Source organism: Taeniopygia guttata, chromosome 37 (genome assembly GCF_048771995.1).
Source record: "Taeniopygia guttata chromosome 37, bTaeGut7.mat, whole genome shotgun sequence".
In the NCBI taxonomy this organism is placed as follows: Eukaryota; Metazoa; Chordata; class Aves; order Passeriformes; family Estrildidae; genus Taeniopygia; species Taeniopygia guttata.
The window spans coordinates 2,143,301-2,169,266 of NC_133062.1; the positions used below are offsets into that span (position 1 = coordinate 2,143,301).

Consider the following 25,966-nt stretch of genomic DNA (forward strand, 5'->3'; position numbering starts at 1 on the left):
CTGGTGGAGAAGTCTCATGGCAGGGAGAAGCCCCACAAGTGCTTGGAATGTGGGAAGGGTTTCAGTCGGAGCGACAGCCTGATTGTGCACCAGAGGATCCACACTGGGGAGAGGCCCTACGAGTGTGGGGAGTGTGGGAAGAGGTTTCGGACCAGCTCCGATCTCCTCGTACATGAGCGGATTCACACAGAGGAGAGGCCCTTCCGCTGCCCCGACTGCGGGAAGGGCTTCAGCCAAAACTCTAACCTCACCAGGCACCGGCGCATCCACACTGGGGAGAGGCCCTACGAATGCGGGAAGTGTGGGAAGGGCTTCAGAGACAAGTCTGGCCTGATCAAGCACCGGGTGATGCACACTGGGGAGAGGCCCTATGAGTGCTTGGAATGTGGGAAGAGCTTTGGGCGGAGCTCAGGTCTGAGAACACACCAGCGCATCCACACCGGGGAGAGGTCCTACGAGTGTCCCCAGTGTGGGAAGAGGTTTCGGACCAGCTCCAGTGTCCTCGTACATGAGCGGATTCACACAGAGGAGAGGCCCTTCCGCTGCCCTGACTGCGGGAAGGGATTCAACTGCAACTCGCACCTCACCAGGCACCGGCGCATCCACACCGGGGAGAGGCCCTACAAGTGTGGGGAGTGTGGGAAGAGCTTCTCCAGGAGCGAAACCTTGACCCAGCACCAACAGAGGCACCAGTAAGGGAAGCCCTGTGAGTGCCCCGAGTGAGGGAAGAGCTTGGAGTGAGGGAAGAGAGTGAGGGAAGAGCTTGGAGTAAAGGAAGAGAGTGAGGGAAGAGCTTGGAGTGAGGGAAGAGAGTGAGGGAAGAGCTTGGAGTGAGGGAAGAGAGTGAGGGAAGAGCTTGGTGTGCTCCTGCAGCTCCATCCCCCATGGGAGGATCCGGGCTGGATGATCCCCAGTGACCCCCGTTGGGCAGAGCCCTGGTGCCCCCCGTATGGGGAATAAAACAGAGAGTAAAGCAATGGAGCTGATAAAGGGGCCCGATATCTGAGGCCTGACTGAGCAGAAACTGTGGGAGACACAGACACAGTTGAAGTCTCCCTGGGCAAGAAGTGACCGAGCAACGTGGTGTGAGACTTTGTGATAAAATAATGTTACCAGGTGATGTCATGTCATGAAGAATGTTTAACCAATGGGAAATTGTTACCAAAAACAGAGCCCTATATAAGCACCATACAAGTAAATCCCTGTATAAACACCTGGTACACACAATAAAATTGGGTTTGGTCTAATCTCGGATGTCCCCGTCTCTCCCTGGTGGATAACCCTGTTGTGGGTGATCCCCGTTGGGTGCGGGGAAGGTGTTGGAGGGATTTCTTTCCCTTCTCCTCGTGCTGCCGTGGTTTGGTTGGTAATAAATTCCCTCCCTGTGCCCGGGCTGGGTCTGTTGTCCCCGTGCCGCTGCTCGGGGCGGGATCTCTCCCGTTCCTTCTCTGCACTCCCGGGCCTCTCCTCAGCCAATGAGAGAATGCGGTGGACAAGAGTCAGCCAATCAGAGAGAGCGGCGCTGATGACTCAGCAGTTGCCGGGCAGACCCGCAGCAGGCAGTGTTCCCCACCCGGACCCCGCCCTCCCTGCCCAGTGCCGGCCCCGCCGTGGGGTCCCCCCAAGTCCCTCCCCAGTGCCCCCACAAACTGGGCTGGGTTTAACTGGGAAGCGTTACTGGGAACACTGGGAGCAGGCGGGCAGGGGCAGAGTGACAGCAGGGCTGGGGGTACACAGGACCCCCCCAAAATCAGCGTGGGGATGGAATGGGGGATCCCGGCTGGGCCCGAGGCCACAGGGAAGCTCTGCGGCCGCCGGCGGCTCAGGAGCTCTGTGAGCAGAGAAACAGGGGTGACACCGGGCTGGGGGCCCCAGGTGGAGCACCCACAGTCTTGGGGAGAGGGGACATGACCCCTGGGACCCCCCTTGACCCACTTGCACAGGTAGAAGCCGAGCCCCAGCACCAGGGAGACAAAGCCCAACTCGTAGTCCCTGATCCCCGTCTGCATCTTGCTGCCGGTGGCGTCCAGCGGCATCTCTGAGAGGCCTGCAGGCATCAGGACCCCCCAAAACCTCTCACAGACACCCCAAGCCTCTCCAAGCACCCTCCTGATTGCTCCCAGTCCACCCAGGACACCCTGAAACTTGCCATGATCCCTTCCTCACCTCCCCAGGACCCACCAAAGCCTCTCCCATCCCTTTCAGAATCCCACAACCCCCTTCCAGTCTCCCCCCACCACCCCAGTACGCCTAAACCCTCTCCCAGTCCCTTCTCAGCCCCACCAGGACTCACCCAAACGCCTCCCAGTCTCTTTCCAGCACAACCAACCTCATCCCAATCTCTGCTTTTCCATCCCCAATCTCCATCCAGCTCCTCCAGGCTCACTCTAGTCCCTCCCAGTCACACCCAGTACCCCCAAACTCCCTTCCAGTGCCCACCAGGACCCCCAGAACCTCATCCCACCAGCTTCTTCTCTGCTGAATTCCTAGAGGAAGACCAGGCCCAGCTACTACCAGACCTTCAGAGAAAACTCCACCCTTCTAGAGATCACCACTTTAGCAGCATTTCATCTGCCACTCCAGGAGGAGCAGCCACCATTTTAACTGGACTACTACCAACACCCTGACTCCTCAGGGTGTCAGGTTTCTGCCTCCATCACTAGTTTCATTTGTACTAATTGCATTTTTTAAATTATTATTTTTATTTAGTTTTTTTCCTGGTAAAGAACTGTTATTCCCATTCCCATATCTTTGCCTGAGAGCCTTTTGTTAAATTGTGGTAATTCGGAGGGAGGGGGTTTACCTTTTCCATTTCACAGGAGGCTTTTGCCTTCCTTCACAGACTCCTGTCTTTTCAAACTTAGACATGGGCCTTGTTTTTCTTCTATCCCTTGTGTGTGTGTTGTGGGCTCGGGTCTGGCTCTAGATTTTCTTGTGGGCAGGGCTGGCCCTGTTGGCCGTGCAGAGCCCCCATGGTTTTCTGGGCTTGTGCCAGAGGGTGTTGGGGTGTGTTGAAGGGCGCTGCTGAGGGGCTGCCAGGTGCCCATGGCACACCGCCCTGAGAGCGCCCGGTCTCGTCTGATCTTGCAATCTAAGCTGAGTCTGGCCCAGTTAGTACTTGCATGGGAGACCCCCTGGGAATACTGGGTGCTGTAGGCTTCTTTTGCTGCCTGCTGGCCAGAGGGCCTCTGGTGCTTGGGTTTTCTTGGGCAGCCATGGCGAGGGGCAGGAGGGAAGGGGCACGTGGGCCTTGTGTGGTTTTTTGTGCCTTGTGTGTGTGTTGCAGGCTCGGGTCTGTCTCTAGTTCCCCTTGTGGGCAGGGGCGGCCCTTTTGGGCTTGTCGAGCCCCTTTGGGGTTCTGGGCTTGTGCCCGGAGGGTGGTGTGGTGGGCTGAAGGGCGCTGCTGAGGGGCTGCCAGGTGCCCATGGCACACCGCCCTGAGAGCGCCCGGTCTCGTCTGATCTCGGAAGCAAAGCTGGGTCGGGCCCTGCTGCTGCTGGGGGCAGCGAGGATGACGTCGAGGATGATGTCGAGGATGAGAACCTCTTGCTCCACCTGACCACCAGCAGGCTGAAGATGGTGGACTTTGATTCTGACATGTCCTTTAAAGCCAGGCTCCACAGGGAATTTGCAGATGGGTCCACACACAGGGGGATGCTCCCAGATTTGGGCATTGCACAGCCTGGCCTGGAACCAAAGGTTCCCCCTTTGCTGGGGTGGATGCAGCTGATCCTTCAGTCGGCTGCCAGGCTGCTTTTGGCAGGGCTGGGGGCATGGGCTGGGGTGGGTACGAAATGGGAGTGGGCTCCTGGCCCTGCCAACAGCCCCCAGCACCCACCGTGCCCCGGGCTGGGGCTGGGCTGGGGCAGCCAGCCCGACACAAACAAACCCCCACGGTGGGAGCAGAGGTGGGACTGCAGAGCCTGTGCAGGGGCTGCTTTGCTTTGCAGGCAGGGAAGGGCTTGGGCTGCTCCACTGCCCTTGTTTGCTTTGGGAACACCATGGGGGCAGTGCAGGGGACGGGAGAAAGCCTGGGCTTCCCTCACCCATGGTGGGTTTTTCCCTGGCATGCAGGGGTTGGGCCTTCCTCAAGCTTCTGACAGAGATAAGATTTTTGACCTTTTTTCTTGTTGCCCTATTTGTCTGTAATCTATTTTCAATAATTTGTTGTTAGTTTTTGTAGAGGAAGCGTTCCAGGTGTGGTCCAGTCTGGATCAGGAAGTGCGGGGCACCGCGGGCGGCTGGGACAAGGGGACAGGAGCCTTCAGCTGACGGGGCTTTCTGGTTTCTCTCCTTGCAGCCGGGCTCTGCGGGTGCTGAGGCTGCTCTGGGCTCTGCCAGGGCCCTGCTGGAGCTCAGCACCGGGCTGCAATCAGCCAAAGGAGAAATGGGGTGCCCTGCAGCACAGACTTGCTTGAGCATTTCAGCAGCACAGCTCAAGTTTGGAGAGTGTACACCTCCAAGGGAAAACATGCCACCACCCAAAAAATAAACTTGTTCAAAAACTTCTGAAATGAAATCAATCTGGGATGACCCCAATGATGTTTTGCACCTTGCTCAAGCTGTAGCTCAGCCCTTCTCTGAACAGTTCTCTCCCCCACCTGCCTTTTACTCCCCAACTGCCCCCTCTTTTCCCCCAGTGAGTTCCCAGCCCATTCCAGTCTCCATCACACTGTTGCCTTCCTTGGTGCCCCTCACCATGAGGAAGGGCGAGCCCCAGGCTTAGGGACTCATCCTGTCTCTGGCTGAGGAGCAGCAATGTCTCAGAGGTCCAGTGGGATTTTAGTGTCATTCAGAGCTGCTCTCCAGCCCCCAGCTCTCCTCACTGCTGAGTTCCCACTCCCTTTTCCTCGTCCTTGCAGCAGGATGAGCTCTGTGAATCCCCTTGAGCCTCCCCACTCTTCCCAGCCCACGCACCCACCTCAGTTAGGCTGAAGCTGCAGCTTCTCTGTCTCCTCTGGCACACCAGTGCAGTCCCCTGTGCGGGGAGCCCCAGCCCCAGAGCACAGCACTCAGCAGTGCAGTCGGGGCTGGAGCAGCTGCCCTGCAGCCCTGGCTTGGCTCTTTGTGGCAGGGAATGCTCCCTGTGTGCAGCTGTCCCTGCAGGATGGCCCCAGGGCAGAGCCCAGCCGGGCTCCCCCTGCAGCCCCTGAAGCTTGGGGCAGGCAGTGGTCCCAGAGCTGAGGTTCACGGGGAGCACCCGCAGCTGTGCCTCGCTCTCTGTTGCCGTGTCACAGTCTCGTGTGCAGGGGCAGCTCCAGGGCCTTCTTCCTCTCCCTCCACCCCGGCCAGCTTGGGCACTCTTGGGGCTCTCTGCTCCATGTCAGTGACTGGATTTGTGGCTACTTGCAGGAGAGATGCCTCAGAAAACTCCGAGTCAGCAAGTCCTGCTTTCGTGCCTGGAAGGCACCTTCAAGAGAGATGCCTGAGGAAGGCTCAGGACAGCAAGTCCTGTGCTCTGGTCTCGAGGGCTCCTGCCACAAGCACAGGAGACTCCTGTCAAGGATTGTGCTCTGGCCTCGAGGGCACCAGCAGCAGGGATGGGAGATGCCTCCGGGGCACCAAGTCCCACACTCTGCCCTGGAGGGCACCTGCAGAAGAGAAGCCTCGGGAAGGCCACGGGTCAGCAAGTCCTGTGGTCTGGCCTCGAGGTCAGCTGCAGGAGTAACGCCTCGGTAAAGCTCCAGGTCAGACACGAACGAGTGCGCTGTGCAGGGGCTCCTCACAGCACTGCTCTGTCCCGTCCTGTCCTGTCGCCTGCTCGGAGCACTGTGGTGTGCTCTTGTCACTACCAGCTCCTGTGTCACCACGTGTCACAAAGGGCCCTTGGACACCTGGCTCCGTTCCATGCTGCAGCATGTCACAAAGGACCCTTGGATACCCTGTCCCGTTCCATTCCACGGTGACCATGCTGCACCGTGTCACAAAGGGCCCTTGCACGCACTGCCACCTGCCCTGGGGCCACCCCCAGCCCCCCTAGAGTGGCCCAGGTTGTAAGGAATGCCTTGCCCCAAGTGTGTCAGACAGCCCAACAGGATCTTTAGGAACGGCTCAGACCATCAGCAAACGCTGCCCTGCTCTGCGGGCTCAGAGCAGCAGGAGCCCCCAGGGCTGCCGACGCAGCTGCGGCGGGAAGGGCTCGGGACCCTCCACAGAAGCTGCCACGGCCTCCTTGGGACACCTCCCACATGGTGGCCATCCTAAGCACGGCCGTGTGACACAGACCAGGAACGTGTGGGCCAGGGCAGGAATGCTGCTCTGACCCTGGGGCCCGGGGAGCGCTGACATCAGCCGCTGAGGCACAGTCCCCGCCGAAGCAGAGTTCCCCCGAGCCCTGGCAGCACCGGTGCCCGTCTGCTGCCCCAGAAACCTGTGCCCCGAAAGGGCTTCTCTGCCAGAGGGCAGCCAAAGCTGGTGTGTGTTCCAGCATTTTTCAGAGAAAGAGGACATGAGTTATGAGATTTGAGCTACTCCAGTCTAGGCCTCAGATTTGGGCCTTGTGAGGCCTTCAAGCCTCTGACACAGTTAGAAATTCAGAGCTTGTGGCACAGATAGAAATAGTATTAAGGTGTGACGGGGACCACTGGGCTGCCTGGGTGTGAATTAGTATACATTTATAGTGTAAGGCTCAAGCCACTTTAAGGAAAAGGTGAACAATGTCAGCCTACCAATCAGAGTGCCTTTGTTTCTGTAAACTATGTAGAAGCTTATATAAACTACCATCTTATCTCGACTAAACGGAGAACATTTGATTAACCACATTGGTTCAGATCTGCGTTTGTCTTGTCCAGTTTTCCGTTTTCCTGAGATTTCCTGGCTTTTGGTGTGCATTGGGGGCTGTGCTCCGTCCTACAGGGGCTGTTGGTAGCAGCACCTGGAGCAACTGGTGGCAACACTTGGTGCATGTCAGATGTTGTTGCTCCTTCCTGGAATGATTCTTTCATGGAAGGGATTAGCAGCAGCACAGAAACACCAACAGCTACTCAACTTCACAGGACAAAGAGAATCCACCGAAACACTGTCATGTTTCCTTGTGCTTTTGTGTCTTTCTTGCATTCGAAAAGAAAAAGAATTGGCCCAAGCCCTGCTATTCAAATCTCCAGCTGCTGTGTGTCTTCCTGTGGCAGCTCACGTGCAAACACAACTGGCTGCCTGCTCAGCTCGGCACTGGACGGCCACAAACAGGGAGGGCCCTGGTGAACATCTCTTTGGTCTGGTGGTGCAGCGAGGGCACAGGAGACAAAGACTGCTCCTCCCGTGTTCATGGGGCAACAGAGAGATTTTATTTCCCACGCCCCCCCTTTACACAGGGCATTTGAAAGACCAGGTCTGGAAGCTCTCATTGGTTTGAGCTCCACGCCCCTTCAGGTTTTGGCCCGTGAGGTGCCTGCAGTTTTGGGAGATATTTGATTGGTCAAGAGCCCTGTCAATCATGGTAACATCTCACCTTTCTTTATAAAATTCTGTGTATTGTTCTCTGTCACCCATCTGCAAGGGCCCTTTGCAAACATGGTGACAGAGGACAGCGTGCATCTAATTTACACTGGAGCTGCAGCATTCCCCTCCAGGAACTGTTAGGGGAGAACTCAGGCCACAGGCATAAATGCTTCTTGGTTACAAATTGAACTTATATCTAAAAGCAGAAAGCTATTTAACCCTGAGCCCATTTAACCCTCAGAGAAAAACCCAATTTTAAAAAACAACCTTTAAGCACTTGATCCCTTGGAGAAAAACCGAACTCCCAGAAAACAGTCTGTAAACAGAAAAACTGTTTGTAAACATGAGAAATAATTTGTAAACACATCAAGTCCTTCTATGAACTGTCCATGAGGCAGGTGATCATTTGTAATGCTGTCTGTGGTTTCCAGTGTCCATATTTTAGGCAGCTATATTGTACTGTTGTAGGATTTATTGTAAAGCATGAGAACAGACTCAGAGGGGAGGAGGGTGTACCCTCAATCCAACCCCTTTCCACTTTTTTCTTTGTATAATAAATAATAGTAGTAGCAGAACATGGGGTTTGAATACTATCAACTTATGCAAAGTTTCATCCAGGCTTACTGATAATATTTTTCTTTACCAGCCAGGTTCAGGGCGAAGAACTTGATTGGGAGATGTTTTGATCAGGGCAAGGAATTTGGTTGGGAGACATTTTCTGTATTTATATTTTATCTGGTGCAAACCATATACTCTTCTCCCTTTTTTAGAAGTTAGAAATTTTGTTATTGACTTTAATAGCTGACTTTTATCTTTTAAAAGGATGACAAGTGGCAAAATTTCAGTGAAAAAACCTTGCAACTGCAATTTGCTTGTGATAAATCCATGTTCTATGTGTACCTCAGTGGATATTCTTTGAATCATACCAGTTTATCTTGAAGCAATGCAAGAATAATTACTAGAATATTAAGAAAAGACATATATACATACTAGACTTCTTTAAGACAATGATTTACTAAAATATGAATATCGATCCAATATCGATATCCAACTGAGACGGACAAAAACTCTCTAAGAGTTTAAATTTAGAAAGTGTATGTTTATTGAGACAGCCGGGCAGTACCTGGGATAATTCCCTAATGCACACTGCAAAAATCACAGGTGTTACAAAGCTTTTTTATTGACAGAAGTCTTGAATACACAAAATATGAATGCATATTCATATCCCTGTCACTTCCTCTGCTCCGCTTCATATGCTAATTGGCAGAAAGGCTATTAAGCATGTGTAGTTCTGTTCCCTGAAATGAGTCGGGGGTCCATTTTGGGGAGGGGTCTCCAAAATGAAGAAGTAAAATAAGTCTTCCTCGTTCTGACCCTTCTGCCTTTCCCATGCACACGTGACAAATGAATCCTTGCCGTTTTCCTGTGCTTAATGGATTCCTAAAGTAGGGGAAGTCTGCAACTGCTTTTGTGTCCCTGAAATCTGTTTGTCACATTCTGTTTCTCATGATAAGCACAGCTACCCAAACATAAAGCTGACAAGCAATGAGTTAATAGATCCTGGATATCTTATCTAAGATCCAGCTACTGTTAACTATGAACAAAGCCTATTTATCTACTTCCACTAAGTCAGCAACATCTAATTTAACTATCATCCTAACTTCCTAAAATTCTTAATTCTTCCAAATTAATGTCTCACTGGGAATGGGGACAGGGAATGGGGAACGGGAATGGAGACAGGGACTGGAAGTGGTGATAGAGACGGGGAATGGGGACAGGGACCAGGAAGGGGGACAGGGAATAGGACTGGGAATGGGGACAGGGACAGGGAATACGGTACAGGGATCGAGAATGGGGTCCGGATTGGGATGGGAGCAGGATGGGAACGGGATAGGGGGGACATGGGAACAGGCAGGGGCAAGGGGACTATGGAAGGGGAGTAAGGAATGGGGCAGCCACTGCAGGGGGACCGGGCATTGGGATGGGGGCACATGGGGACAGTTCCAGGGCAGGGGGTCCTTGACCAGCTGCCCAGAACCTCCACCAGGGTCTCCCAGTGCAACTGGAGCCACTCAGCCTGGGGTGCCCAAAGCCCTGAGCAACTCCCAGGTCCCTCCCAGGAACCCTCAAGTCGCTCAAACCCAGCATCCCCCACATCCCCTGCAAGAACCACCCCCATGTCCCCATCGTTGTCTTAGCTCAACATCTTTATTTTTACCTGCTTTTTAGAGTTTTGAAAGAGCAAAGAGAAATGAAAAGAAAATCCAGGCCAGGGGGGCCAGGAGGATGTGGAGCCCCCAGCCAGGTGTCTTCCCAGCATGGATCAGCAGCACCACGGGTCACCGGGGGTCTGCCCACCGGGCTCACTGGGGATAATCCAGCACGGATCCTCCCGTGGGGGATGGAGCTGGAGCAGCGCACGGAGCTCTTCCCACACTGGGGCACTCGCAGGGCCGCCCTTCGTGGTGCCTCTGCTGGTTTTGGGTCAAGGCTGAGCTGTGTGATGAGCTCTTCCCACACCTGGGACACTCGTAGGGCGTGGGACATCACCAGGAACAGGGCTGGGATGTGCCCTGGTGCCTGGGACATCACCAGGAACAGGGCTGGGATGTTCCCTGGTGCCTGGGACATCACCAGGAGCGGAGCTGGGATGTGCCCTGGTGCCTGGGACATCACCAGGAGCGGGGCTGGGATGTTCCCTGGTGCCTGGGACATCACCAGGAGCGGGGCTGGGATGTGCTCTGGTGCCTGGGACATCACCAGGAGCGGGGCTGGGATGTGCCCTGGTGCCTGGGACATCACCAGGAGCGGTGCTGGCTGGGGTTTGTTTGGTGCCTGTGAAATCCCAAGGGCAGTGTCACAGCGGGGCAGCTCTCAGTGTCCCCAGCAGGTCACAGTGTCCAGTGCAGCCCGTGCCAGCAGTCACTGCGCACACGGGGCAGGCTGGGCTGGACAGGGGACAGGGCAGAAACGCTGCCCCAGATCTGGGGTCTCCCCCTGCCTCTGGGGCACCTTGGGCAGGGCACGGGGCTGCTGCTGGGCCAGGGGGACAGGCCGTGCCCCCTGTCCCCTGCTGCTGGGCCAGGGGGACAGGCCGTGCCCCCTGCCAGCTGTCCAGGCCCCTCTGGTGCCTGTCCCACATCCCTGTGGCTCCTGTCCCCACCACTCCCCACCACCTTCACTCCCTTCCTCAAAGCCCCACTCAACCCCTTCACGGTGACCTCTGGAAAGAAAGAATGAAGGAAAGGAAGTGTTGTCTGTTCACCTTGGCTGGATGTCAGGCACCCACCAAAGCTGCTCTCTGACTCTCCTCCAGAGATGGACAGGAGAGAGAAAACAGAATGAAGGCTTCATGGGTTGAGCTAAGGACTGGGACAGATCACTCAGCAAATGCCATCATGGGCAAAACATTTTCAAAATTGGAGATATTAATGGAATTTATTGTTATCTGGATCAGGGCAGGATAGTGAGAAGTAAAACAAAGCTTTAAAAACACCTTCTGCCCTTCCCTCCCTCCTTCCCAGCTCTACCTCCCCCCCAGTGGGTGCAGGGAGACAGGGAATGGGGGCTCAGGTCAGTTCATCCCCTGTTGTTTCTCCTGCTGCTCGGGGAGAGGAGTCATTCCCTGCTGTGCCAGGGGTCCCTCCTGGAGACACTTCTCCATGAACTTCTCCACGGTGAGTTCATCCCACGGACAGCAGTTCTCCACAAACTGCTGCAGCGTGGCTCGCTCCTCCATGGGCTCACAGGTCCTGGCAGGACCCTGCTCCAGCGTGGGCTCCTCTCCAGGGGTTTGCAGGTCCCTGCCAGCTCCCTGCTCCAGCACAGGTTTCTCACGGGGTCGCAGCCTCCGCTCAGGCATCCCCCTGCTCCGGCACGGGCTCCTGCAGGCGCTGCAGGTGCATCTCTGCCCTCCGTGCCCTCCATGGGCTGCAGGGCCCAGCTGCCTCACCAGGGACTGACCAGGGAATCTCAGGGCAATCAGCTCCAGCAGCTGGAGCAGCTCCTGCCCCTCCTGCCCTGCCCTGCCCTGCCCTGCCCTGCCCTGCCCTGCCCTGGGGTGTGCAGAGCTGTTCCTCTCACCTGTCCTCACCCTGCTCCTCCCTGCTCACAGTCACAGCTCCAGGATCACCCATTTTCTTAAATCTCTTATCCCAAAGGCATTGCCACCATTTCTAACTGGCCCAGCCTTGGCCAGCAGCCCGTCTGTCCTGGAGCCGGCTGGAATTGACTCTGTGGGACATGGAGGAGCAGCTGCTCTCACAGAAGGTGCTCCTAGAGCCCCTCTCTTACCAAAACCTGTCCATGCAAACCTGCTATAAGTATGATAAGGTTTTCATTGCCACTATTAATTCTTATTATTTCTATTATTTCCATTTTTTGCTAATAATGGTACAGTTGTTATTATTATTACTAGTATTTTTAGTCTTTTGGACTCTATATTAATAGTGGCTAGATTAGAACTGGAAACAAAGGTACTTCATTGCAAGTAGCAGTTAGAGTTTTGTCAGCCTCTTGCCCTGCCCTGTTCTGCGTCATTGCTGTGTGTGAAGCTGCTGCTGCCAGGCCTCCCTATTTCCCTGGTTTGGGAAATTCCATGGCATTGCTGACATGCCAGAAAGAGAGGGCTCATTCCACTCAAAGGCATGCCCTTAGCTCTTCGAGTCCCATTGTTGGAAGCTTGTTTTCTAACATTGTTGACTTTCTCAGCTTCTGTTAACATTTGTGATTTTATAACAAAATGTTCTTGGATGTGATTGTGCAAGATTCTCTAATCAGCTTTCAGTTTGCTCTTGGATTCCTTAGCGGTGTGTCGGAGCTGAAGGCAGCATTTTGGGTGGAAGGCTTCGGTGGGAGCTCGGATTGCCTCAGCAGCAGCTGGTTTTGCCCATGTGAGCAGAGCTGGCAGAGATGCCGTGCGCTGAACATTCCGCCTCGCCGGGAGCCGCAGTGCCCGGCCGGAGGGAGCTGCGCCGGGCGCTGCGGGCTGTGCCGGGCCGGGCAGTGGCCGCAGCCCCGGCAGGGCCCGGCCATGGACACGGAGCCTTGGCCGGGCAGGGCTCGGGCCCTGCGGCGCCGGGCGGGCGGTGCCGCTCACGGCGGGACCCTGCGGGGCCGGGACAGCGAGAGAGCCCGGGCCGAGCATCAGCCCCGGGGCGGGCACGGCCCGGGAGGGGGCACAGCCCGGGGGTCCCGCAGAGCCCCCCTGCTCCAGAGCCGCGCCTGCCACAGCGGGGCAGCTGCGGCACTGCGGGGCAGGGAGGGGCCGCAGGGGCGTTCCGAGCGCTCCTTCGGGGCAGCATTTTGTCCCGGGCCGGGGAATTCCCGCGGGCCGGGCGGGCCGGGGCCGTGCCGAGCGCCGCCGCCTTTCCCGGGAGCCGCCGGGCAGAGCTCTCTGCTCGGGGCTGTGAAAAACACCTTCACTCCCCTGTGAAAATTTAAAGAGTTTAATGCAGGACAAGAGGAGACAAGGGCCAGAGAGCAAAGGTTGTTAGGGCCGGGTGCATCTCGGCACTGAGCCAAGAGCACTCGGTTATCTCCGGAGATACCTCTTGAATACCTTTTCCCTTACACCAGCCTGTTGCATATTCATAGTGCCTTATGCATCGTAAACTTTTTTCCCCAAGCTAATTTACATATTCCAAGAACTGTTTAGCATGGCTCCGCCTCAGTTCCACCTTTTTAGGACATGTGTATTCCTTGGTTGTGGTTTTGATCCTTTTCTATCATCATCTTCAGTTTTGGCCCCAGCCCACACTGCCTTCAGACGGTGAGTGCTGATGGTTGGCAGATCTGTGCAGGTGTCCTCATCCTGTGCTCACTGGATGTTATCCCATCCAAGCAGGCATTTTAACACAAGCATGCTTCTATCAGCTATGGCACTACTATGTTTGAGCTTAATGAATGAACAACAGAAATAAAAACTATATAACAAAGTTATTGTAACACCACACATATAAAATCCAATTGAATATTTGCAAAAAGCCAATATTATAATATGTATCTATAACAGGGCCAAGGATTGGGTGCCCGCTCGGTGGCTCCGAGACAGCAGATTTTATTCTTTCCTGTTCCCCTGTCTCTACCACCATCATATCTAGGAGTAGTGCCTGTGGGTTTTTTATTGCTTTCTTGCAATTGTTTTCTTGCACGGTGACTGCCACAATCTTTGCTTTTAGTTTGGCTGTGGCCACAGACTTTCTGAGCCTCCTTTAATAAATCATCTAATAGTTTGTCATGCCGATCTTCAATTTTTTCCATTATCTGGCCAAGCACAAAGTTAATCCTTAACAAAGCTTTTCTCACATCAGTCTCAGGATCCACTCTGGAACACTGCCTCCTATTTCTCCCAAGTCTGTCCAACCACTCAGCCGGAGCCTCCCCCCTCCCCTGCTGTGCCCCAAAAGTCCCTCAGCACTTTGCCCTCGAGATGCTGCTCCCCCTATTTCCCCAACAATCAAATTACAATACTCATTCATATGTTTTCTCCCCTCCTCATAATTTTGATGCCACTCAGGAGGTGCAGGTGGCATTTTGCCCTCCCCGGGGGGGGCCCTGTGGATTTTCTTTACTCCAGGCTTTTATGCCTGCAATTCTGATCATTTCCCTTTCTTCCAGAGAAAATAGTATCTGTATTATCGACGGTATTTCTTCCCAAGTATAAATGTTTGAACCTAAAAATTGGTCTAATTGTTCAGCAGTGCTTATGGGATTCTCCAAAATCCCTTTGATTGATTTCCCACTCCTTTTGTTTTTCTCTTTTTCCCTCTTGCTCCCCTCCCTTTTCTTTACCTGTTTTCTTATTTTTTACGCGTTTTCTGTCCCGTTTTTCAAAATCTTATCTCCATGCCTCTGTTTCCCACTTTCTCTAATAACCTGAATACCACCTTCTTTCAACTACCCACGTAAAAAAATCCTTTTCCTCACAATACCATTTAATACAATACACCTCCCTCCAAGGAAATAAAGCTCAAAATAAACAATCTACATTACATATACTTCCATGCATCAATATTTACTCACCTTTATCTCTCCCTCTCACACATTCATACCCTCAAGCCTGTTCATTCATACTTCTCGACTTCACAATACTGTTACATATACTTTTGTTAGCCCACACTCACTTTTATTTTACACTCACTCTCACATCAGCACAATCCACCTCCCTCCAAGGAGATAAAGTAAAGCTCAAAATAAATAATCTGCATTACATATCCTCCCATTCATCTACATTTACTCACTTTTATTTTTCACTCACTCTCACATACAACAACAAGATACTTTTTACTTTCAAACAGTCTACATTACATATCTACACCCTGAGTGCTCTTGGAATGTTAATCCCTCAACCCAGCAGGTTTAATCCTGGATGTCTCTCATCGCAGCAGAATTTTAGGTGTTACTGGCCAGTTACGGTGTTCTTGGATATCCCTCAGTCCAGCTGTGTTTTCCAGCCCCAGATCCCCTTGGGCATATCCTCAAGCCGGCAACCCTGGGTGCTCTTGGGATGCAAATCCCTCAGCCCAGCAGGTTTGAATACTGGATGCTCTTGGGCACTCTTATCCCTCAATCCAGCACTCCACGGGGTTCCTCTTCTTCCTAAGATCCAGTCCCAGTTTCCGCGGGAGGGATTCTTTCTTTTTTATCACTCCCTTGGTCTCTTTACTGGCCGTTTTTCACATGAAAAAGACGAAAAGCAGCATGAGAGACTACAGCAATCACTTGGCAAGTCTGGGATACCCAGCAGCTTCTGTCACACACATTCATTTCCCCCTTTATCCGCCCCATCCCAACAAATTCTCACCTATCCTTTGTCCTTGGGTCTTGGTTCTTCCTGTACACTTTAGTCTTGGGGCTAATTACCACGGTTTTAGGGAATCCTTTCCCTATTCTTTGTTTTATTGTCTCCTTTTGCCCATCGATCATAACCTGTGTCTGTGGTCACACACCAGGGGAACAGAGCGAGGCTGCCTAAATAGGGCAGGACCCGTCTTCCTCACCCTGACTCTCCAAGGCCCCGGCAGAGAGGTGTTAGAAACTATCTTTTGCTACCAAAATTGTGAAACATGCCAATCACTTGGCTGTTAAATTTTTAATAATAACATGGTTATTAAAATAGTAATACAATTAGAGTAATAAAAATTTAGAGTTAGGACAATAATAAGACAATAAAAAGCAAAGAATTAAGGATGTCCAGATGCTCTGGGGCACTTAAGCCACAACAAGCATACCTTGTGAACAAAGGAACCACCCTTAAAACTACACTATTGCATATTCATATATCCTTCATGGTTATGCATACATTCTATTTAAAACAAGAAACTCTGTCTGTTATATGCCAACTATTTCCTTTAATCCCCATGGCGTCTTCGAGTCTGAGCAAGGCCTGAAGAAATTAGATTCTTCTGACAAGAAAACCATAAATTCCTCTTCTTTGGAAGATTTGGGTGTTCTGTGATGGTTATGTCAAAGCGAGTATGTCATTCCTTAAAAGAAAACCCAGATACATAGTTTCTATTTTAACTACTAAAGCTTCAATTTAACTACACAACTACATTTACAGTACTATTAAAATGTTAATACAGCACTACTATTCAAACTAACATATGTGCATTTTTCACCTTGGGCGTCTGGTGGAGTATCCCCGGAAAGTGCCCGTCTCTGCAGGGAGCCACGTGTTTTCAATTGTAAATTAGGTCTTTCTTTCTCTGTCATCTGTGGTTTCCAGTCTTTCCCGGCTGGGTCTTCAGGTCATTTAAAACTTTAAGAATCTTTTTCTACTAGCACAACTGACTTGATGTATATTTTACATAATCACGAATTATTCCATAATTTATATTACAATGGGGCTGCACAGATCCCCCCGCAGGTCCATGGGGATGCAGAGATCCCCCTGCAGGTCCGTGGGGCTGCAGAGATCCCCATGCAGGTCCACGGGATGCAGAGTTTCCCCTGCAGCTCCGTGGGGATGCAGAGATCCCCCTGCAGCTCCGTGGGGATGCAGAGATCCCCCTGCAGCCCCTGGAGGAGCCAGGCTGGAGCTCGGGGATGCCTGAGAGGAGGCTGTGACCCCGTGGGCAGAGGGGCCCCGCTGGAGCAGCCTGGCCTGGCAGGACCGAGCCCGTGGCACAGTGACCCACGCTGCAGCACTTGGAGGGGGCTGTGCCCCAGGGGATGGACTCGGCTCGGAGAAGTTCCTGGAGAAGTCTCGGCTGGGAGAGAGCGCAGGGTGCAGCAGGGAACGACTCCTGTCCCTGAGCAGAGGGAGAAGCCGCGGGGGATGAGCTGAGCACGGCCCCATTCCCTGTCTCCTGCCCTGCCGGGGGAGGAGGTGCAGCTGGGAGCAGGGAGCCGTGGGGAAAGCTGCATTTAAGGCTCTGCACTGACTTCTCCTCATCCTGCTCTGAGTCTTTGGAGTTTTCTGCCAGAAATCTCTCCCCTCCCCCGCTCACCCACAGGGCTTTGGGCAGGTTTCCCTTTTTGGGGGAAATCAAAGCGAAGCAGCGATGCACTAATGAGGGGCAGGAGAAGGGAGGCTCCCGGGCTTCCCGCAGAGCCGGAGGCACGGAAGGCGCAGGGCCGGGAAAGCCGTGGCGGGAGGTGCGGAGAAGTTTGTTTGTGTGGGCAGCTGAATCCCGCCTCGGGCCCGGGCCCGTCCCGGGGCTGTTGCTCATCTCCGGCTTTGCCCTCACGCAGCGCGGGGGGCCCTGAGAGCGCGGGGCGAGTCTGGGCCGTGCGCAGAGCCCGCCCCGAGCTCGCTGCCATTGGCCGCTGGTGCCGTCAGTCGGGGTTGCGGCGCGCTGATTGGTGGGAGCGGGGCGCAGCACGGCCCCGGCGGGGGGCTGAGGGCGGCCGTGGGCGGGCAGCGGCGCCATTGGCGCCGGGAGCGTCTGTGCGGGCCCGGGAGCGGCGGCAGCGGCCGGAGCGCGGTGAGGCGGCGTCGGCGGAGCTCGGAGGCGGCCCCGGCGCAGGTGGGAGCCGCGCTGGGTTCTGCGGGGGCTCGGGGCTGGCTGCGGGCGGAGGGGGCGGCAGGGGGCTGCGGCGGGTCGGTGGTGCCGTGTCCGGCCCGTGCTGGCCCCGGGCTGAGGGCGCGGCGGGAGCGGCTGCCCGCGGTCTCCTTCCCGCCGGGGCCTGGGCAGGAGCCGCTGCCGGAGCAGCGCTGGCTCGGCCCGGCTGCTGTGGGTAGGACAGAGGGGGCTGCCCCGCGGCCGGGAGCGTGCGGGGAAATTCCCGTCGCCGGAGGCTTCTGTGGCCGGAGGAGAGCGAGGAGTCCTGTAAAAGTGACTTTATTGCCGAGCAGGGGGAGAGGCCGTGGGGCATTTGCCGTGCGCTCTCTGCCATGGTTGTAGTCCGCAGCCTCCTTTTTATCCTCATTTTCCCGGCCGCATCTCCCTCTGCCTTTGCCCACGGGCTGAGGTCCTTGGAAGGTTCAGACTTCCCGATGCGCCTGCTGCCTGTCCTCGTTAATATGCACCCTCCTTTTGTATACCAGCCGATATTCATGGCTCTCTTAAGCCTTTGTTCTCCTGGAAGTTCGGGAATTTTGCGGGACTTTGAGAAATTGTGTGGCTCAATTTGTGAAATTTATTGGAACTGATGGTTTCCCCCTTTACTTCCTTATCTACAGGTGCCTGGCCCTATCTCCAGGCAGATTCACTCCTCAACTCTGTTTTGTTCTGCCCGGGTCCTCTTTGGTTTTGGGATTATTCTCGGTGCCCTCATTCCCTGTCCTTTTGTGGCCGTTTGTGGATCAGGAGGCCTGGCTGCCACCTGCATCCCCTGGCTCAGCTGCTGGATGAGCTGCACTGCCAAGGTGTGGAGCATGGTGAAAAGATGAGAGTTGCTGCAGCACAGAAGAGGAGAAGCAGCATTCGTTTAACCCCTGGTGTGCAGGGGAGCCACGAAAGCGTGTCCCATTCCCATCCTTTCCATGTTTGGACCAATACATAAACTGCTCTCCCTTTTCCTTTGTTATCTTTTTCAGCACTTTTCCCTTGTCATCTCTTTGCCCACAGCAGTTTGAGCCATTTAGTTTTCCACAAACTCCCTTTTTTTCTGCTCACAGATAATCTGATCTCATCCCCTGGTGAAATGTTGTGTTCCTCTTTCAGTGGATTGGTCAGCAGGAAGGTCAGGAGCTGGAGCTGTCTGGTTGGTTCTTCTTTTGAGGACTGCTTTTAATCTAATGATGCCATTGAAATGATAAATGGGTTCTCTGCCTCCTGATATGAATTGGTTTGGGTTCCTAGGGGCTGGTCCATGGTGTTGTAGAATTTTTTCTGGTGGCCCTTCATCTTTTTCCCATTTCTGGGTGCTCCCTGCAGCCGGGGCTGCATCAATTGACCACATTTTTCTAAATACATCATCAAATACTTGAATTCCAACTGATTTCCCTGGACTTGTTCTAGCAAAAGCCCCAGTGCTCTGATACACCCTGTACAGCACAGACAGTGGCAGCAGATGTTGGAGTGGGCAGGGGGATGATCTTATTTTAGTGAAATTTTCACAACATTCTCCATTTGCTGTTTCCCTTTGCAGCTTCAGCCATTTCTGTTTCAGAGTCAGATCCTCACCATGGGCTCTGCCTTCAGCCGTGCAGATTCCATCTGTGCAAGCAGGCAGAGCTTGGGGTGAGGGGCAGAGGGAATCAGCCAATTCCTGCCCCAGGCAAGAAGAGCCAGGTACATTGTCCCCACTCTGCCCCAGCAGTGTTAATTTGCATTTCTAAAGCTCCTCTCCTGGGTGCCTGGAATGCAGCTTCTCTTCCAGAGCAGCCTTCAGCAGCTTTACCTGTGCCCCCCTACAACCTGCTGCTTTTTTTTTTCCCCTTCAAATCCTCTGTTTAATGTTTATGAGGTAAAAGGGCACCTTTAAATCTCTTCTAGTTTTGCAAAATGCAGCCCAAAGGTGAATGTCAAAAAACCCCGACCAAAATTTTGGCATCGCTAAAAGCGAAACAAATCACACAAAAAGTTCCAAGGCCATTAATTTTTTTCTCGTTCTTCTCAGAGTAAAAACCCATTCTCACATCCTTGACCAAACCTAACCAGCGACATAGAAGTAGGATTATTTAAAAAAATATTCTCATGCTATATACTTTGCACTGAAGCTGCAGGAAAAAGAAAAACTCCACCAATATGTTTATTGTTAGAGTAAAGGCATTTCTTGATTCTGGCCCGGATGTGCAACAGAAATCATTCCATCCCCACATAGCCCGGGTGTGCAGAGAAAATCGTTCCATGACACGTGGGTTTTACTCGATTTTTCCCTAACTTAATACAGTCTAAAGCAATCTAAATCCACTGGTTTAATGTTCTGTAGTTTCAAGTTGTGCAGATTTCTTTGCTTCAGCTGTTAATGAGGTGGGAAGTGCTGGATTTCCTTCTCAGCCTTTTGCAGACCAGGTGTCTGCAGCCCTGGCAGTGTCTGGGGTAGGTGTTGGTTGCTGTTTGCTGCTGGGGTTGATGTTTTGCTGCTGGGTGTTATCTTTGTGGGTATCTTTTGGGCCATTCCCAGTGTGTTGAGGTGTTAAACTCATCTCCATTGAGTGGTGTAACATCCCTTAACAAAACCTTTAACATTTCTTTCCCCAGGGCCAAGGCAAAGCAAGCCAGAGTAGAGAAATCAAAGGTTAACAATGTTAAAGTCTATGAGCTGGTGTATTTTCCATCAATGCCATGGCAGGCAGGGCAGTGTGTGAGTGTAAGTGAGAGCCAGAGTGGAATTGTCCCGTGCTCTTGCCCAGCAGCTGTGGCAGGGCAGGCCCAGAGAGCGCTGAAGCTGCAGCAGTGGCAGCAAGGGCTGTCCCCGGTGGCTGGAGCTGCCAAAGGAGGGTGGCCAGGCCGAGGATTTCAGCAGAGGATGTGTGGGCAGGCCCAGGGCCTTGCCCCGCTGTGGAGCCCTGGCTGCTGCTGCGCTGCCTTCAGTGCAGGCTCAGTGGGGGCCTCCCATCCTCCTGCTGCAGGCGGGAAGTGCAAATCTCCGGGGCTGCAGAGACCTGGAGCCGAGGCTGAGGGGTCCCCCCGTGCTCAGCTGTGCTGGCGGCTGTTTCTGGCCTCGGGGCCACTTGGCACGGGCCACGCCACTTGGCCACCAGTGGTGCTGCTCTGCACTCCTTAGGCAGGAGCCGATGTCCTGCTGGGATGTTGGCAACAGCAAAGTGCCAAGGCAGGCTCTGTGCCAGCCCAGCTTCCTGGGGGAGAGATTGCACCAGAGACAGGATTCTGGCCACAGACTGCTTTAAATGTGCATCCCTTATCTCCACCCTGCACTAGGTGGAGAATTCCCAGGGTAAGGAATTCCCGAGATCAATTGTAAGGGGAAATGATTGAATATCTGCCCTGGGTCTGGCTCTTCTTGCCCAAGCCAATGGCAAAAGCCGTACCCATGGCATCTTGGTTTCTATCCCCAGCTTCCAAAGGTGTTTCTTTCTTTCCCCATTCATTCTTTGTACCCAGCCTGAGCTCTGGGGGTGCCAGGGGTTCTGGAGGTCCCATTGTATTCCTAAAGCTGCCATAACCCCCTGGAGGATCTTTCCTGTAAAATGAGCTCTGCTGTCTGTGTCTTTTGCTTCCACAATACCTTTTATTGGAGTAATGTCTTTTGGAAATACCCTAATAAGTGATCCAGTGCCTTCAGTGGCCACTCCCGGTGCCAATATCCAAACCTGACCCCTGATTGCTTTGAGACCGGCTGCCTGAGAAAATTCACATCCATGTCCAACCATGAAAATCTGCGTTTCCAGATGTTCCTTTGTTTTGCTCCTTGTGCTCAGGGTCCCCTGCACAGCCCGGATGGCAGAGCCGGTGCCTGTCCTGCCGCAGTGTCCAAAGGCGGCCCCCCCGGCGGGCAGGGCCGGCAGCTCCCCGGGGCCGGGCAGCGGCCGGGGCGTCCCGCAGCCTCCTGGGGGCCGGGGGCCACTGCCGGCCCTGCCCGGGGCTGGTGGGCTCAGGCAGCGCCCGGCGCTGAACCCCGGCTGCCCCACAGCCCCGGCCCGGCCCCGCAGCTGCCCACAGGCCCCCAGCCCTGCTCCCGGTCCCGCACCTCTGCGCCCGCTGCTGCCGCTGCCCACCACAGAGAAACCCCTGACATCCTGACCTCCTGCTTTTCCTCTCCTGGAAACTGGGAATTCAAAGTATCAGCTGGCAAATTGTCAGGATAAGACCCTGCTGAAAAACATCCCAATCCTGAGTATTTTTCTGTTCCTCCTCTTTGCCATCATCCTTTTTCTTACCACATAGATTCCTCCTGCCTCTTCTTGCCTGAACCATATTGCTGCACACTCCCCTTCACCTGATCCCTTCCCAGCACACCAACACCATCCATCCCCCGTTGTCCAAATCCCTTCTCCCCTTCCCTTATTGCCCCCCCCGGTGTCCATGTCCTTAATTACCTCTGGGGGAATGTGCAAACTACCTCAGCATTCTCCCAAGGGACCCTTCAGAGACATTTTGGGATCATCCTCTATTTGGCCAGGACCCCTCCCTGGCTTTCCTTTTCTCCCCTTCATGGGTGCCCTGCCATGTTCACTCCCCGAAGATCCCAGGGCACTCACTGATGAGATTTTCAGTGCTCTCTCCCTGCTGACTCTTCACAGACCCCCCTGATGTGTCAGTCGTCTGTCTCCTGGTCACTCCCGGGTCCCCAATCAATCCCCGGTGCCGCCGCCAGCCAAGGGAGCCGATCACCCAAAGTGGGTGAGGCACCTTCAGCTGCACTCCCTGCCCCAGGGTGTGCGGGAAAATTGACATCACCAGAGGATTCTGTCCACAAAGCAGACAGAGGAGTCCTGTGAAACTAATTTCATTTCTAAAAATGGGAGAGGCCATGGGACATTCCCCATGGGATCTCTCCAATTGCTGGAGGACACAGCCTCCTTTTCATCCTAATTCTCCTGGCCACATCTCCCTCTGCTTTCCCCATTGGTTGAAGTACTTGAGAGCTACAGACTTCCCAATCCACCTACTACATACTCCCTTAATATGCTCCCTGCTTTTATATAGCAAATGATATTCATGGCTCTGTTAAGTCTTTTTTGTTCTTCTGGAAGTTCATTAATTGAGCAGGACCTTGGCTGAGCAGCAGTCTGTGTCATCAATTAATAACATTTTCTGAATCTGATGGCTTCTCCTATCACTTCCTTATGAACAGGTTCCTGGCCCTATATCCGAGCAGATTCAGAGCATCTGTTTGTAAAGACACTTTGCTCTTATTCCTTTCATGGGGGTCCCCCGTTTGTGGGACATCCCCCCTGGAGCAGGGTGTCCCCTCTTTGCTGCAGCCGCAGCCCTCAGGCAGAGCTCAGCCAATCAGAGCCCGCGGCGCTGATGACTCACCAGTTGCCAGGCAGACTCGCAGCTCCCCGCGTTTCCCCACCTGGACCCCACCTGCGCCCCCCCCTCGGCCCCATCGCCCCCGCGAGGGGAATTTGGGGAGGTGGGAGTGGGGCAGCGCCAAGGCCGGGCCCCCCCGCGCTGTCCTGGCGGGAGCGGCTGCAGTGGGGACCGAGTGCGGGCGGGAGCGGCCGAGAGCCCAGCGCTGCCCCAGCCCGACCTGCCCCAGCTCCATCCCTGCCCCTCGGCTGGGATGCTGTGGGTCTGGGGGGAAGAGGGAGCCGGCAGTGGGTGCTGGGCCTGGGGGCAGGAGGAGAAGGGAAGGAGAAGCAGGCTTGAGAAACAAAATGGTCAAACGATGCAGGTGGCAGGAGAAGGTGGGATTGTCCAGGTGAAGGAATAGCAGGAGGAAGAGGAGTGGGAGGAAGAGTAGGGACACAGGAGGAGGAGGAGGAGCAGAAAGAGGAAGCAGCAGAAGGTTCCACCCCTCCCTTTATATTCAGCCTCCCCCAGCCCCAGGGCAGCAGGTGACTGTGGAGGGGGATCCAGGATTTTCCCAGGGTGAATCTTGGTGTTTCTGAGCTTTCTTGGGCTAAATGTTGGTGCTTTGCTTTTTTGTGGCAGCTAAGTCTTAATGTTTTGGAGGAGGTTTTTGCTGACTTGTGATGTTTGGGGACTTTTTGATCTGTATCTTGAAGTTTGTAGGAATTTGGGGCTAAATCTTGGTGTTATGGAGGTTCTTACAGACACAAGATTCGCAATGACTTCCTGAGATGAACTGGAGCAAGGAGGAACCTCGAGTCCAAGGTGCTCTCCTCCTTTTTTTTTCCCCAAACCAGGATTTTTCATTCCCTGGGTGTGGCTGGATGGAGGAGGAGGAAAAGCCCCGGAGATGCTGCAGGAGGAGGAGCTGCAAACCCAGCCCAGGGAGCTGCGGGGAGGAAAGAGCCCCCCTGAGCCAGGAAGGCGGGCGGAGATCCAGCCGGAGCTCGGAGCTGGTGGAGAAGGCTCATGGCAGGGAGAAGCCCCACAAGTGCTTGGAATGTGGGAAGGGTTTCAGTCGGAGCGACCACCTGATCCGGCACCAGAGGATCCACACTGGGGAAAGGCCCTATGAGTGTGGGGAGTGTGGGAAGAGCTTTGGGCGGAGCTCACACCTGAGAACACACCAGCGCATCCACACAGGGGAGAGGCCCTACGAGTGTCCCCAGTGTGGGAAGAGGTTTCGGACCAGCTCCGATCTCCTCGTACATGAGCGGATTCACACAGAGGAGAGGCCCTTCCGCTGCCCCGACTGCGGGAAGGGCTTCAAGCTAAACTCCCACCTCACCGTGCACCGGCGCATCCACACCGGGGAGAGGCCCTACGAGTGTGGGAAGTGTGGGAAGGGTTTCAGACACAAGTCTGGCCTGATGGCACACCTGGTGATCCACACTGGGGAAGGGCCCTACGAGTGTTGGAATGTGGGAAGAGCTTTGGGCGGAGCTCACACCTGAGAACACACCAGCGCATCCACACAGGGGAGAGGCCCTACGAGTGTGGGGAGTGTGGGAAGAGCTTCTCACAGAGCTCAGCCTTGACCCAGCACCAACGAAGGCACCACTAAGGGAAGCCCTGTGAGTGCCTGGAGTGAGGGAAGAGCTTGGAGTGAGGGAAGAGAGTGAGGGAAGAGCTTGGAGTGAGGGAAGAGAGTGAGGGAAGAGAGTGAGGGAAGAGCTTGGTGCGCTGCTTCAGCTCCATCCCCCATGGGAGGATGCGGGCTGGATGATCCCCAGTGACCCCCGTTGGGCAGAGCCCTGCTGATCTGTGGTCCTGGTGATCCATGCTGGGTGTGGGGAAGGTGTTGGCTTCTTCTTCTTGTGCTGCTGTGATTTAGGGGGGTTCCCATGGATGGGGGATGGGAGGTGAGTGGGGGGTCCTGGCGCACTGAGGGGGGCTCATAGCTCGGGGGGTCCCAGCGATTTGGGGAGCTTGGTGAAGGGAGGAAGCAGTGAATGGGGGGGGGGTCCCAGTAAATTGGGGGGGACCCTGATGATAACAGTGGGCCTTGGGAGATAACGGGGGGCAGGAAGGACCAAACCCTAAGGGACTCCCCTAGTGCTGGTGAACCCCCCGTGCCCCCCCAGCCCTTGGGGTCCCCACAGTCCCTGCACTGTTCCTGGGGGTCCCACGCCTCTGGGGGGTCAAAGCGGAGGGGATGGAACCTCCGTTATGGATGGGGGGCACAAAGGGGGTCCAGGCCCAGTGCTCAGCGGGGTCGGTGCACGAGGGGGGGTGGTCCCTGTCCCGGTGCATGGGGGTGGCGCTGCCTGGGGGGTCCCGGTGCTTGTGGGGTTCCCAGGGTTCGAGGGGGGTCCGGTCCCTATCCCGGTGCTTGGTGAGGGGGGGGGCAGTGCCCGGGGGGCTCCCACTGCTCGGTAACTGGGGGGTGTCAGAATCCAGGACATCCCTCTGGCTGCCCTGGATGGCTCGAGACCCTGGCAGGGGCCTCGGAGACCTTGGCACGGTGTCAAGAACACCGGTGGCTTTGGTTTTAGCTCCTGGAGAAAATTGCCAACTTTGTATGAGGAATTACAAGGCACAAGGGTTTGAGTAGGGCGGTAGGTGAATTAACACAGGGTGGAAAAGTAGAATTTTAACACTTTAAAATACAGGGTTCAATGGGACAAGGTGGAGGGATCTGGGTGTGTCTTGACCTTCTCCTTCTTTTTCCCCTCCATGTCTTGCTGTGATGGTGACACTTTTCTGTTGGTTGAAGGTAGAGACACACTGTCCAACAGAAATGATAGGTATTGGCACGTTATTGTAAACACAGTACAGGTAGTTTTTAGTGTAGAAGGCAAACAGCGCCCTGAGGGCAGAGAGACTGCCACAGACCGACCTGCTAGACAGAGCTCAGCAAAGCGGACAAAGCCTGTTAGAGAAAAGGGAAAATAAATGACCCTGAGAAGCAAAGCTCCGCATCTCGACTCCTTCTCTGCCCGCGCGGGCTGGGAGAAAAGGACTTTTCACAATCTCGGGGTCATCTCGACCCCCAGAAAACCGAGAGGGGGTCTCCACTCGTCCCAGTGCCCGGTGAGGGGGGTCAGTGCTCAAAGGGGGTTTGGGAGCACTGAAGGGGGTGCGGGTGCGGTTTTTGGGGGGTCCTGGCGCCCCCCGGGGCAGGGTCAGTGCTCAGCAGCGGGGGCTGCCTGGGG

At 54.5% G+C, this 25,966-nt stretch overlaps 1 pseudogene; it reads left to right on the top strand.

Moving 5' to 3' along the window:
- LOC116806636 (uncharacterized) overlaps window positions 1-25,966 on the top strand; it is a 182,374-nt pseudogene that overhangs the window by 36,444 nt on the left and 119,964 nt on the right.